Here is a 13581-nt window from a genome sequence, read left to right as displayed (position 1 = left end):
GGGATTAGCACATGCAAATTGTTATTATACATAGGATGGATAAACAGCAAGGTCCTATTGTACAGAACAGGAAGCTCTATTTGATATCCTGTGATAAACCATAATGGGAAAGAATATAAAAAAGAACATATACATATGTATAACAGAATCACTTTGCTGTATCGTTGTTCAGTTGCTCAGTCGTGTCTGACTCTGCGACCCCGTGAACTTCAGCACGCCAGGCCTCCCCGTCCCTCACCATCTCCTGGAGCCTGCTCAAACTCATGTCCATCAAGTCGGTGATGCCATCCAACCGTCTCATCCTCTGTCGTCCCCTTCTCCTCCCGCCTTCAATCTTCCCAGCATCAGGGTCCTTTCCAGTGAGTTGGTGCTTCGCATCAGGTGGCCAAAGGATTGGAGCTTCAGCTTCAGTATCAGTCCTTCCAATGAATATTCAGGACTGATTTCCTTTAGGATGGACTGGTTGGATCTCCTTGCAGTCCATGGGACTCTCAAGAGTCTCCTCCAACACCACAGTTCAGAAGCATCAAAAGCACCAGCATAACAGAAACTAACACAACGCTGTAAATCAGCTATGTGACAATGAAGGTGTTAGTCACTCAGTCGTGTCTGACTCTTTGCGACCTCATGGACGCAGTCCACCAGGCTCCTCTGTCCATGAGATTTCCTAGGCAAGAATACTGGAGTGGGTTGCCATTCCCTTCTCCACAGGGTCTTCCTGACCCAGGGATTGAACCTGGGTTTCCTGCATTTCCTGCAAACAAATTCTTTGTCATCTAAGCCACCAGAGAAGCTCCAAATCAGCCATGCTTCAGTTAAAACTTTTTTAAAGAAAAAAATAACAACTAAAATCAAACAAACGAACAAACGCTGCTCGTTCTCAGTTGAGAAATGCTCTGACTTAGCTCTTCCCATCTTGTTTCTTGTGAAGGCAGGTAAACTGCATGCTGTAATGTGTGCTCAGGCCCCCCTTCAGAACTGAGGGTCTTATTCGGCCACTGGCAGCCCTGGGCTGAAGAAAGCCACCTCACCAAGTTCGTGATCCCTTCCTGGGGGTAGAGAAGCATCCAGGGATGGGTTATCACCAGGTATAAAGACCCAGCCGCCTTGTCCCAGCTCAGAACAGCTCTTAAGAGCTGTTCCTGCTGAGTGCTCCCTGTGAGTCAGCTGTGCTCTCTCTCCAGTTGGAATCTCAGCCCTGTTTCTCTCTCTGTCTAGTCCTGCTTCCTCACCTGACATTTCACACTGCTCACTAAACTTCCTGAATCCTTATCTCCTACTTGGGCTTCCCTGGTGGCTCAGAGGGTAAAGAATCTGTCTGCAGTGCAGGAAACCTGGGTTGGGAGGATCCCCTGGAGAAGGGTATGGGTATCCACTTCAGTATCCTTGTCTGGAAAATTCCATGGACAGAGGAGCCTGGCAGGCTACAGTCCGTGGGTTTGCAAACCTGTTTCCCACAGAACCCAACTTGCAACAGTAGGGAACTGAGAAGTTTTGTTCTCACTGTGGTTCTCACAATTAATGTATATAATAAGTGTAAATACTGATGAGTGTAGTGTAAATCAAAATTGTAGACTACCAAAGAGACTCTTAAGAGACTTTCGAAATTATTTAGACCAGTGGTCCCTAAAATTGAGATGCATATCAGAAACTCTTGAAGAGTTTTTTAATATATTTTTTATCTGGACCCTTTTCAGAGTCTTTATTGAACTTGTCACAACATTGCTTCTGTTTTATATTTTGGCTTTTTGACCATGAAGCATGTGGGATCTTAGTTCCATAACTAGGGATTGAACCTGTGCCTCCTGCATTGGAAGGCAAAGTCTTAACCACTGGACTACCAGAGAAGTCCTATGAAGAGATTTTTTTTTTTAAATTGGCTTTCCAGATTTTCTAATCATAAGCTTTAGAAGTGGGGCCCAGAGTTAAACAAAATAATTCCCTAGTAATTCTGATCCTGGCCTATAACTGATAAACAAAGAATAATTTATTTATGAATGACAAAAAATTATAATCTCAAATGCCTGTTCCCTAATTTCTGTTTTGTTTTTGGATGTATTGCATGGCTCATGGGATCTTAGTTCCCTGCATGCATGCTAAGTCACTTTAGTTATATCCGACTCTTTGAGACTCTATGGACTGTAGCCCACCAGGTGCCTCTGTCCATGGGATTCTCCAGGCAAGAGTATTGGAGTAGGTTGCCGTTTCCTCCTCCAGGAGATCTTTCTGACCCAGGGATCGAACCTGCGTCTCCTGTATCTCCTGCATTGGCAGGGAGATTCTTTACCACTGAGCCAGTATGCTACATAAATGGAATGAGTGAGAGAATAAACCTGCCATTTACATAGGGGTTAATGATTACTGCTCAGTGAGGGTAGATGTGTCTAATAACCCATGGGACATTTAAGCAAATATTATCAGACTCTCTATGACTAACAAAGGGAAAACTCCTACCAGAGCTGCCCCCATAAAACAAAGATTGCCCCAAGAAGTATTAGTGAGTTTGACATCATCTGAAGCTGTTCAAGCAGAGTATGGCCTTTGGCTCCTTAAGTGGGGATTTCTGCACAGAAATGTAAGTGTAGCTGGATAGTCTGGAAGAGTCCATGATGCAAGAGGCTCATGAGGAATTTTGTTTCCAGAGAAAGGACAATTTCAGTGGGATGGTGAGGTCAGTTTCAGAGCATTTAGCTGTGATTTTCAGTGGATCAGCTTTGGGTTAGAGCATGAACTTTGCTGTACCTTTAGTCAAAAATGAATGAATGCTCTGATATTTTCCTTTCTGTTAAAAAAAAAAAAAGGTTAGTTCTGGTCAATCTCAGATGGGAAGAATGCCGTGTGTGTGTGTGAGCAAGAGAGAGAAAGAAAATGGGGGCGGGGTGGGGGAGAGAGAAGGAGAAGGAGACCTTGAGCAATGAATGGTCCTTTTCCCACATTACAGTTCGTATCATCAGATTCCTCTGGGACTCTAATTGGAGACCAGAGCTGTTTTTTATTAATGAAATTTAATCTTTTTGCTCTAGAGATGAGCTCAGAACAACAACAAAAAAGAGAGATTATATTGTGCTAGTGAAGTGAAAGTCACTCAGTCGTGTCCACCTCTTTGTGATCCCATGGACCACACAGTCCATGGAATTCTTCAGGCCAGAATACTGGAGTTGGTAGCCTTTCCTTTCTCCAGGAGACCTTCCCAACCCAGGGGTCAAATGCAGGTGTCCCGCATTGCAGGTGGATTCTTTACCAGCTGAGCTGCAAGGGAAGCCCATGTTGTGTTAGAGAACAACTCAATATAGGTCACAGCAGCCTATATGTAAATGAATCTTTTTATGAATGGCATTCCTTAATGAACTTTAAAAAAATTTATTAGTTGGAGGATAATTACTTCACAACATTTCAATGGGTTTTGTCATACATTGATATGAATCAGTCATAGAGATAAGTGTTTTCATTTACTAGCAACAAAAGGGAGAATTAAATAGAGAATTTATATATCAAAAGCTATACTCTCTGTTCAAATAATTGCTCTGTAGATGTTGCCAAAAAAGCAGGTGGGCTATCAATGAGTGCCGTCAGACTGTCTTTAAAGGGCTCCAGTATTCAGAATTTTGTGAATGGATGTGTGAGTCTATATGTGTGTGTGTGTGTGTGTTCAGTTCAGTCACTCAGTCATGTCCGATTCTTTGTGACCCCATGAACCGCTGTCCATTGAGTCAGCGAGGACATCCAACCATCTCATCCTCTGTCGTCCCCTTCTCCTCCTGCCCTCAATCTTTCCCAGCATCAGGGTCTTTTCCAGTGAGTCAGCTCTTTGCATCAGGTGGCCAATTATTGGAGTTTCAGCTTCATCAGTCCTTCCAATGAACACCCAGGACTGATCTCCTTTAGAATGGATTGGTTGGATCTCCTTGCTGTCCAAGGGACTCTCAAGAGTCTTCTCCAACACCACAGTTCAAAAGCATCAGTTCTTCAGCACTCAGCTTTCTTTATAGACCAACTCTCACATCCGTACATGACTACTGGAAAAACCATAGCCTTGACTAGATGGACCTTTGTTGACAAAGTAATGTCTCTGCTTTTTAATATGCTGTCTAGGTTGGTGATAACTTTCCTTCCAAGGAGTGTCTTTTAATTTCATGGCTGCAATCGCCATCTACAGTGATTTTGGAACCCCCCAAAATAAAGTCAGCTACTGTTTCCACTGTTTCCCCATCTATTTGCGATGAAGTGATAGTGTGTGTGTGTGTGTGTGTGTGTGTGTGTGTGTGTGTGTGTGTAGATATAATTTTCCCAGAAAAGAAACTATTTGAGGAGGAGTATATTGTCAGGGTAATTTTTGAAGCACACGTTCAATCATTTTGATTTGAGCTCAGTGATTGAATTGTGATTTAGTAGAAAGAATGATGAAACCATAGTTATAGTATTGATGTCATTCTCATTTCTCTAGATGAAAGTGTGAAACTGTTAGTTGCTCAGTCATGCCTGACTCTTGTCACTCCATGGACTGTAGCCCACCAGGCTTCTTCTCCATGGAATTCTCCAGCAAGAATACTGGAGTGGGTTGCCATTCCTTTCTTCAGGGGATCTTCCCAACCCAGGGGTTGAACCCAGGTCTCTCGCATACAATAAATGCTACTTTTTATTGTCTTACAGATTATATTAGCTTAACACATGCTACCCCACTCCATGTCCTGAAATATCTTTTTTATTTAGACTTGTTCATTTAGTGACAATGAGCCTACTTTTTTCTAGGGATGAATTAAGATTCCTCAACGTATGTTTTAATTTTTTTTTTTTTTTGGTAATTATGACAGATAAAAAAAATATGGCTCAAGTCCCCATTTAATTTTTTTTAGAAATTTATTTGTAATTGCAGGATGCTTGCTTTACAATGTTGTATTGGTTTTTGCCATACATCACCATGCATCAGCCATAGGTATACATGTGTCCCCTCCCTCCTGAACCTCCCTCCTTCCTCCCACCCCATCCCATCCTTCTAGGTTGTCACAGAGCATCGGACTGAGCTCCCTGTGTCATATAGCAAAGTCCCGCTGGCTATCTATCTCACATGGTAATGTATATGTTTAATGCTACTCTGTCAATTCCTCTCCTTCCCCCCTCTGTGTCCATGAGTCTGTTCTCTGTGTCTGCATCTCTGTTGCTGCCCTGCAATAGATTCATCAGTACCCCTTTTCTAGATTCCATATATAGGCATTTATATACAGTATTTGTTCTTCTCTTTCTGACTTACTTCACTCTGTATAAGAGGCTCTAGGTTCACTCACCTCATTAAAACGGACTCAAATCCATTCCTTTATATAGCCGAGTAATATTCCTTTGAATATACATATACACACCATAACTTCTTTATCCACTCATCTGTCAGTGGACATCTAAGTTGCTTTCATGTCCTGCCTGTTGTAAATAGTGCTACAATGAACATTGGGGTGCATGTGTTAAAGTCCCCATTTTCAAGACCTTATTCAAAATATGGTAGAACTTCTTTGATCAGGGATAAGATGTATTCATAGTTATGCACAAATATAAAATGTATTTATTTACGGATTTTTAATTATAAACCCAACATATACATAAAAAATAAAACAACATATAGGGAAAAATCCAACCATTGAAACACAATGACCATTATCATTTTAGTGTGCCTCTTAAATCATTTATTCCATATTTAATTTTTAAAAAGTTAAACAATATGGTATGTAGATAGAATTTGAAATTCTCTTTTTACCATTTACTGTTATAAGCATGTCTAATTTGATGTCTTTACCAACATTGCAATTATTTTAACTTTTGATTCTATCAGCAAATCTTTTTGAATATGATTAAATTTTTTCTAGGTATAGTTCTGTGTTCCAAAAGTAATTAATATTTTAATAATTTCATATTTTCATGTTGCATATTATATTGCAAGGTCTAGAGCTCAAGAATTTTAAGTAGTTTAATATATTTGAACTAAGACTCCATAGGGTGGTGGGGAGAGATGACACAGGAGAGAGAAAGCAGATCTAGAAAATGAAGTGCCCTTGAATATTATACTAACAATTTTCAACTTTATTCTGTAGAAAAGAGATGTGTGAAAAATGAGATCAGATTCTTACTTTACATCATTTGCTTCCATGTGGATTATGGAGTAGATATGAAAGACAAATGTATAATACACTTAGAAAATAAGAAAGAAGAATCTCTTTTATGACCTCAACATATGAAAGAATTTCTAAAACAAACAGAAAAAGCAAAATCCATAGAATCTTATCAACAAATGCTATATAATGCCTATTAAGCCAGATTCTGCTCTATGTCATTTTGATTTATCAGTGGACAGAACAGAAGAGACAAAAATCCCTTCTCTTATAGAATTTTATATTCTTTTAGTTTCTAAAAAATAAATACAATGTATAATAAATTAGCCCTTCCTTACCGTGGGTTCCACATCTGCATTTATGGAGGGTCAACTGTACATATATGTTATTTTATATGAAGGACTTGAACGTCTACAGGTTTTGGTATTCATGGGGTCTAGGGACCAGTCTGTATCCATGAGGGACATCTATATGCAGTATATAAGAAGGTAGAAAGTGCCATTTTCTCCTGGATTGTTTTCTAAAACTCAGTCCTAGTTGTCTTTATTTTTTTTTTCTGTCAGTCTCTTTCCCTTAGAGAACTTACTGCAGTTCCCTGGCTGTAAAAACCACATTTTCATTTCTGGTTCAGAATTCTAGATTTGTAAATACAGTTGCCTACCTGACAACCTCACTTGGATGTATGAACATCTTAACATACTCATAATGAAACTCTGGATTTTGTCTACCAAACCTCATCTACCCATTCTGCTGATATCAGCTCCATCCTACCAGTTGCTCATAATTGGTCTTCTGCTACAATCTCTTTCCATTTCATGTCGCCGTTTTTCCTCACCTCTTGGGGCTTCTTTCTGTACTTTTTAACAAAGGAACGGACTCCCACTGAATCAAGGGCCTTGGCAGTGCTGGTTCCCTCTGCCTGGAATAGTCTTCCCCCAGAGGTCAACACGGTGAACTCTCACTTTTTCTAAGTCTTAATGCTGTGATTGTTAATGAAGCCCGTGTTGACTATGTAACTTTATAGTCATCGACGATTATTGCCTAAAAGTGAAAGTGTTAGTCACTTAGTTGCCTCCCACTCTTTGCAACTCCATGAACTGTAGCCCGCCAGTCTCCTCTGTCCAGGCAGGAATACTGGAGTGGGTTGCCATTTCATACTCTGCGGGATCTTCTTGATCCAGGGATTAAAGCTGGGTCTCCCTTACTGTGGGCAGATTCTTTACCATCTGAGCCACCCTTATTGCCTAGACTTATTACTTCATTAGTGGTTTCAAATGGTGATGTTTTAATTCTGTAAATTCTTCTTTTTTTGTTGATGGAATACTTTCATAAAAAGGAATGGTTTTTGCAGTGGAAATGTGTGGCCACAGGCTTGCTGATCTCCGATATGCTTGGTCTACAAGTGAATCTGCTGCCCGCCTTTTCCAGCTTTCACCCGGCATTGGTTGTGGGGACAGGTGGCTTTAAAGTTGTCTTTGGTTGTAATAACTGTTATCAGCGATTCCTGCCCAGAAGACTTTTTTTTTTTTTTTTTAACATAAAAACTGCATAAAAGGGAAGTGAGAGAAACTAGTTTCCAAAAAAGAAAAAGAGAATGGACCTTCATCAATTATTTAGTTATCCTGAGGTATAATTATACAGCAAAGGAGAGATAAATGCTTGATTCTTTTTATGAAAAGACATTTAGCTTGACTGAATGCCTTCAACAATTATAAGATCATTCATGTTTTCTAGCAGTCCTGTTCTAAATTATATTCTAATTTTTTCTGAATTTTATTTTTCTATTAATTTTTAATTCCACAAGCTAATCACTATAAATGTTATTATTTTCATTTTATATTGTTAAATAGTTTAAATATAAGCAATAAATGGTTGATTTTATTTTTTAATGGAATAGTTTATTCATTTACATTTATTATAATTAATATGCTTAAATTCATTTCTACAATCTTATTGTGGGCCCTTTGTTTAGCTTCTTTTTTTTTTTTTAAATTTTTCTGTCTTGTCTGCTTTTGGATTAAGTTGTTTTTCTGTTTTTTGTTATTTTCCCCTTCTACTAATAAAGACATATACACTTGATTCTTTTTGTAGTTACCCTCCTGCTAGATAATATAAAGACTTACAATGCTCAAATTTTTTGATCAGTATTTTAGTTCTATCTTAATGTTTTAACAACCACAGTAGATGCTGTTACTATTGATTTATACAAGGCTTTTTCAGACTCACCTTGTGTTTGCCATTTTTTGTTGATTGTTTGCATCTTAGCCCTTCCCTAAGAATTTATTTTCTGTCTTCATGAAGTACTTACTTTACACATTTCTTTAGTGATGACTGTTGTTAATATATTCTTTGAGCTTTTGTTCTTTGTAGATATCCTATTTCAGCTTTGTTCTGGACAGATTGTGTCAATGAGATTACAGTTCTATTTGAAAATTGCTCTCTAAGTATTTTGAAGCTATTTCATAAGTCTTTTAGCTTTGAGGGTTACATTTGAGAGATCATCAGTCTGTCATTCTATTGTAGAAAATCCGTTTTCTCCCTCTGGTGGTTTGTAAGGTTTTCTTTTTGTTTTCAGTCTTTTATAATTTCACAACAATATGTCTTGAATGTGGATTTCTTTTGATTTTACCCTCCTGGGGTTTGTGATTATGCATACATATATATATATATTTTAATTTGGAAAATTATCACCTCTTGACTATTTAAAGATTGATTTTCCTATTTTTTTCAGTCTTGGAACTCAATTTCATATTATACATCTTACTTCTTAAACTCTTATTTTCCGTCAAATGGTCTGTGATCCATTCTGTATGTATTCTCACTCTATTTTCTGGGTTTCTTAATCATTCTTTTCCCCCCTATGTTTTCCATCCAAGAAACTCTTCTGAATAATTTCTTCACAAATATTTTCTAGTTCTCCAATCTCTCTTCTACTTTGTTTATTCATATATTTAAACCAACATTAAGTTTCTAATTTCAATTATATTTTTATAAATTTGGTTTTATCTTCAGAGCTGCATGGTCAATTTTGAGAGTCTCTTGTTCCTTCATTTATACTTTCAATATACTATTTTATTTCTTATTGCTATTATTACATAAATATATGTTTATTTTGTAGTAACCTTTCATTCAGTATCTGGTCATTCTAATATATGTAGTTGTTGCATGTGTGATTTTCTTGTCTTCTTGGTTGTGCTACTTTTTACTCATAGAAAGTTGCATCTTTCTCTTGTTCTTTGTTTTTACTGTTGAGTTCCTAACCTTGGAATTTTATATTTGGAAATCATTTGAGAAGTCGGTTTGAATGCATTTGCCCAGAAGTAGTGTATTTGTTTTTGTCAGGTGTCTGGGGCCACTTCTGCCTTAGGGCTACTTAAAACATTTCAGTTTAGAATTTTTCCAACAGCAGAGGAAATATAAATTTCACCTCTGATCCCACAGTGGGAATGCCTATGATTCTGGGTCCTCCAGGGAGAATTTCTATCCCCTTTCTCCCAGAGCCAAAGTTATAGAGTATACATACTTCCTCTGTACTTCACTTTCCCTCTCCTTTACTAATGTATGCCTTTATGCGGGATTCTTTGATTTGTTTTTCTACTTTTTAAAGAATCCAGGCTTTGTGTTTTTTCCCTAATGTGTGAGTCCCATTAAAACTCAATTCCCAGGCCTCTTGGGAACTATCCAGCTGAACTCCAATTTTTATGCGCATTTTGGCCTCTTCAAGATTTATTTGGGTGAGGGGGGAGGTCCTGCTAGTTCTGTCATGTATTTTAAAAGAAGGCTTTGCATTTTTATCTAACTAGCTTGATGTGTAAGAAATAAAGAATCTGAATAGATGAGAAACCATGGGAAAAATGTAACATTTTAAAGAACAACCTTAAAATGAGTTATTTAGACTCAGAAACTTTTATGGGCAAATACTGAAACTGCTATGAAACTGATACTTCTCGTAGTCTATAAAACTTTTTAGATCATAGGAAAAGAGTAGCCTTAAAACCTACTGAAGATAGTTTCAGTAAAATTTGTGGGCCAGTCTCATTTGTGCATATCAATTTAGGAATTGTGAACAAAAATACAACATTTTAAAGCAGGATTTGTTTCAAAAACACAAAGATAATTGACTATTAGGAATTGTAATATTATAGTACAGTATGTCAAAGGATAAAATATATGTTATCATCTCAGTAAATCCTGAAAAGGTGCTGATTATATTCAACACACATTTAGCATAAGTGCTTAGTAAACTGGGAATGGGCTTCCCTTGTGGCTCAGCTGGTAAAGAATCTGCCTGCAATGTGGGAGACCTGGGTTCAATCCCTGGGGTGGGAAAATCCCCTGGAGAAGGGGAAGGCTACCCACTCCATATTCTGGCCTGGAGAATTCCATGGATTGTATAGTTCATGGGGTTGCAAAGAGTCGGACACAATTGAGCGACTTTCACTTCACTTTTTCACTTCAAGCTGGGAATAGAAACATTCATAACATGAAGTATAGTTTTACTAATTAGATAATATATTGTTTATTGTAAAAATTTGAGTTTAGAGCCCAGAAAAAAATGTCAAGGAGGTGATTTTATTTTTGAGAATCTTATTTTTTCTAGTCCAAGATGGGGGGGAGGGGAAAGGGATTACTGAAAGAGAGTAAGATTAGAATTAGAAAAGAAAATTAAGAACAGAACTTTAGGATGCCCATAATGGGTAGTTAGGAACTGAGAAAAGGTGGTTAAAGAGTTTGAGAATGTGGGCTATATAACTTCTTGGAAAATATAATGAGGAGAGTATTTTAAGAATAAGACAAGAACAAATGAAGTAAAATACCATAGAATGGTTGAGAAAGAAAAAGCACTAAGGGAAGAATCATTGCATTTGATTTTGAGCCACTGGTGACTTTTCAGCGAGGTGTTTCAATAGAGAGTTGTGGATAGAATACAGTTTATAGCTTATTGAACTATGGACTCAAAGCGGAGTAAATAGGTTATACATTTCTCTGCTTCATTTGTTGGTAAAGAATAAGAACTGCTATAGCCAAAATGGATAACCAACAAGGACCTATTGCATAACACATGGAACTCTACTCAATGTTATGTGCCAGCCTGGATGGGAGTGGGGTTTGGGAGAGAATGGATACATGCATATGTATGGCTGAGTCCCTTCACTGTTCAGCTGAAACTACCACAACATTGCTAATCAGCTGTACTCCAATACAAAAGAAAAATTTTTAAGTCTGGAAAAAAAAAGAGTAAGAGAGAAATAAGATAAACCTTAAGAATTTATTTTCTTAAATAAGCAGTGTTATTTATTGACCAGAAGGAAAGAAACTTGTATGGGGAGATTAGAGGTTTGATGGAATATGTTTTGGATATTAATGCCACTCAAAGGAAGGAAACTTTCAGATGGAGAGTTTAAGACTTTGATGAAATACTGATTTGGAGAAGTCAGGAAACCATAGGATAAACAACTAAGTAGTAAAAATTAACCTTGGTATGGAAAGAGACACTTGATTATCTGAGAAAGAAAGAAAAGATAAAAATATGTGTTGAGCACACAAAGAAATTTAGGAATAGGTGGAAGAAGATTAAGAGAATTAATGTTCAGCCTTGATTTCATTGAAATGAGGTCATTTATTGGGACTGGAGATATACAGTATGAGTAAGCTTTTGGAGACTTGAAAAATGTGGGAAAAGTTCTCGGTGAGGTTTCATAGTAAGTAAGTTAATCAAGGATGGTAAAAAGAAAAATTAGCAGAATTCAGAGGATCTGAAATAACATTAATTGATAAATAAGAAGCTTAAAATGTAGTGTTTTCCATTACACCATTTCCATACACCATTTTCATGGTGTAACTATAACTGTTGCAAGTCAAGTTGCCCAGAGAGCACATTTGCAAATAGGACGTTTATTGAGGGACTGCTCTTGGAATCAACACTTGTGGAAGAGGATGCAGGATTGGGCAGAGAGAGCTGTGATGCAATCTCAGCAAAGGCTACCACTAACCCCAGAGGATAGGTACCCTGCAGAGCCATCCTCCACTAAGGTCAGGGGACCAGGCTGGTATAGCCACATGTTGATCTATTATTCATGCAAGCAGCCTCTACTTAGAGGATGGGACCTTGGGCAAGAGGGCTCTCTTCAGCTGGGGGCATTTCTAGAAAGACCTGATGGGCTGGTAGCTGACAACTCTTCTGTAGTGGGAGACGTAAATTGGCAGTCCTGAAGGGACTGGGCTTCACAGTATAGCGTCCACTTCAGTCTACTCTTGTGATACTTAAATCCACTTTTTAAGTATTTCTTCTGGGAGGAGGTCCTCCAGGAGTCTGTTGGACCTATTTCTATGGGGGAAGCTTACAGAGGATAGTTAGCAGAATACCCCAAGGTCTATATTACTTCGCTGGGCTTGAGTGACCACTGATAGTCATCCGCTCTGACTTCTTTAATATATGTTTCCCTCATCCTCGGCTTGCATCTCTTCTAGTCTAGGTGGCTTATCTTCTGAGCTAGTTGACCCCTGGTCACCACGCCCTTTTCAGACTATGGGTGTTGCTCTCATCAGTTTACCTTCAAATCTGGGCAAAAGAATACTCAGAGGTGCCCCAGTGGATCGCTTGGGTGCCAAGTATGTTCCTCTCTATCTTATCTCCTTGTGATGATCAGGGTCAATTATTCCCGACAGGATGATGTTGTTCTTCTTGTATATTGCGTCTTTGGCAAATGGATGCCAGTGTTTGGGTGCTAACCGTAGATTTAAAATTGCTGAATCTCCTTTGGGAACAGGAGAGGGGCCTCCACATTTAGTTTGAGCAAGGAGGGCTTGGCCTTCCTTGGTGGTATAGACAGTAAGGAATCTGCCTGCTATGCAGGAAACCTGGTTTTGATCCCTGGGTCAGCAAGGTCCCCTGAAGAAGGGAATGGCTACCTACTCCAATATTCCTGTCTGAAGAATTTCATGAACTGAGGGTTCTGGAGGGCTACAGTCCATGGGGTTGCAAAGGGTTGGACATGTGTAGACTGAGTAATTAGCAAGGGGGAAGCATTTGTTCTTAACAGGGAGGAGTAGGCCACTTCTGCATACTTGGAGGACTTAGAGAAATCTGTGAATTCTGTATTTATAATGCATCAACCTGTCCCATTTCTCAAAGTCCCATTCTTTGCCAGCGACAGTCTTGACCTTGGCATAATGGATTGAGAAATTAATTTTCTTTGGAACTTTGCTTAGTACTGGACCTATTTCTCAGCTTTCTCTGTCCTCTAGTTGCAGGACTTAAGATTATCTTTATGTGCTGCCAAGGAGAGACCTCCTGACTTTCACATTTAACTGTTTATTTTTTCCCCAAACTTTGGATTTAAAAAAAATTGAGACATAATTCACGTCATAAAATTCACTCTTTTAAAGTGTAAAATTCTGTGGTTTTAGTATATCATCAAAGGCGTACAGCCACTTCTAATTTCAAAATATTTCCACCACCCTAGAAAGAAACCCTGAGCTCATA

This window comes from Muntiacus reevesi, chromosome 1 (assembly GCF_963930625.1).
Source record: "Muntiacus reevesi chromosome 1, mMunRee1.1, whole genome shotgun sequence".
NCBI lineage: Eukaryota > Metazoa > Chordata > Mammalia > Artiodactyla > Cervidae > Muntiacus > Muntiacus reevesi.
Note: the sequence above shows the minus strand (reverse complement) of the source record.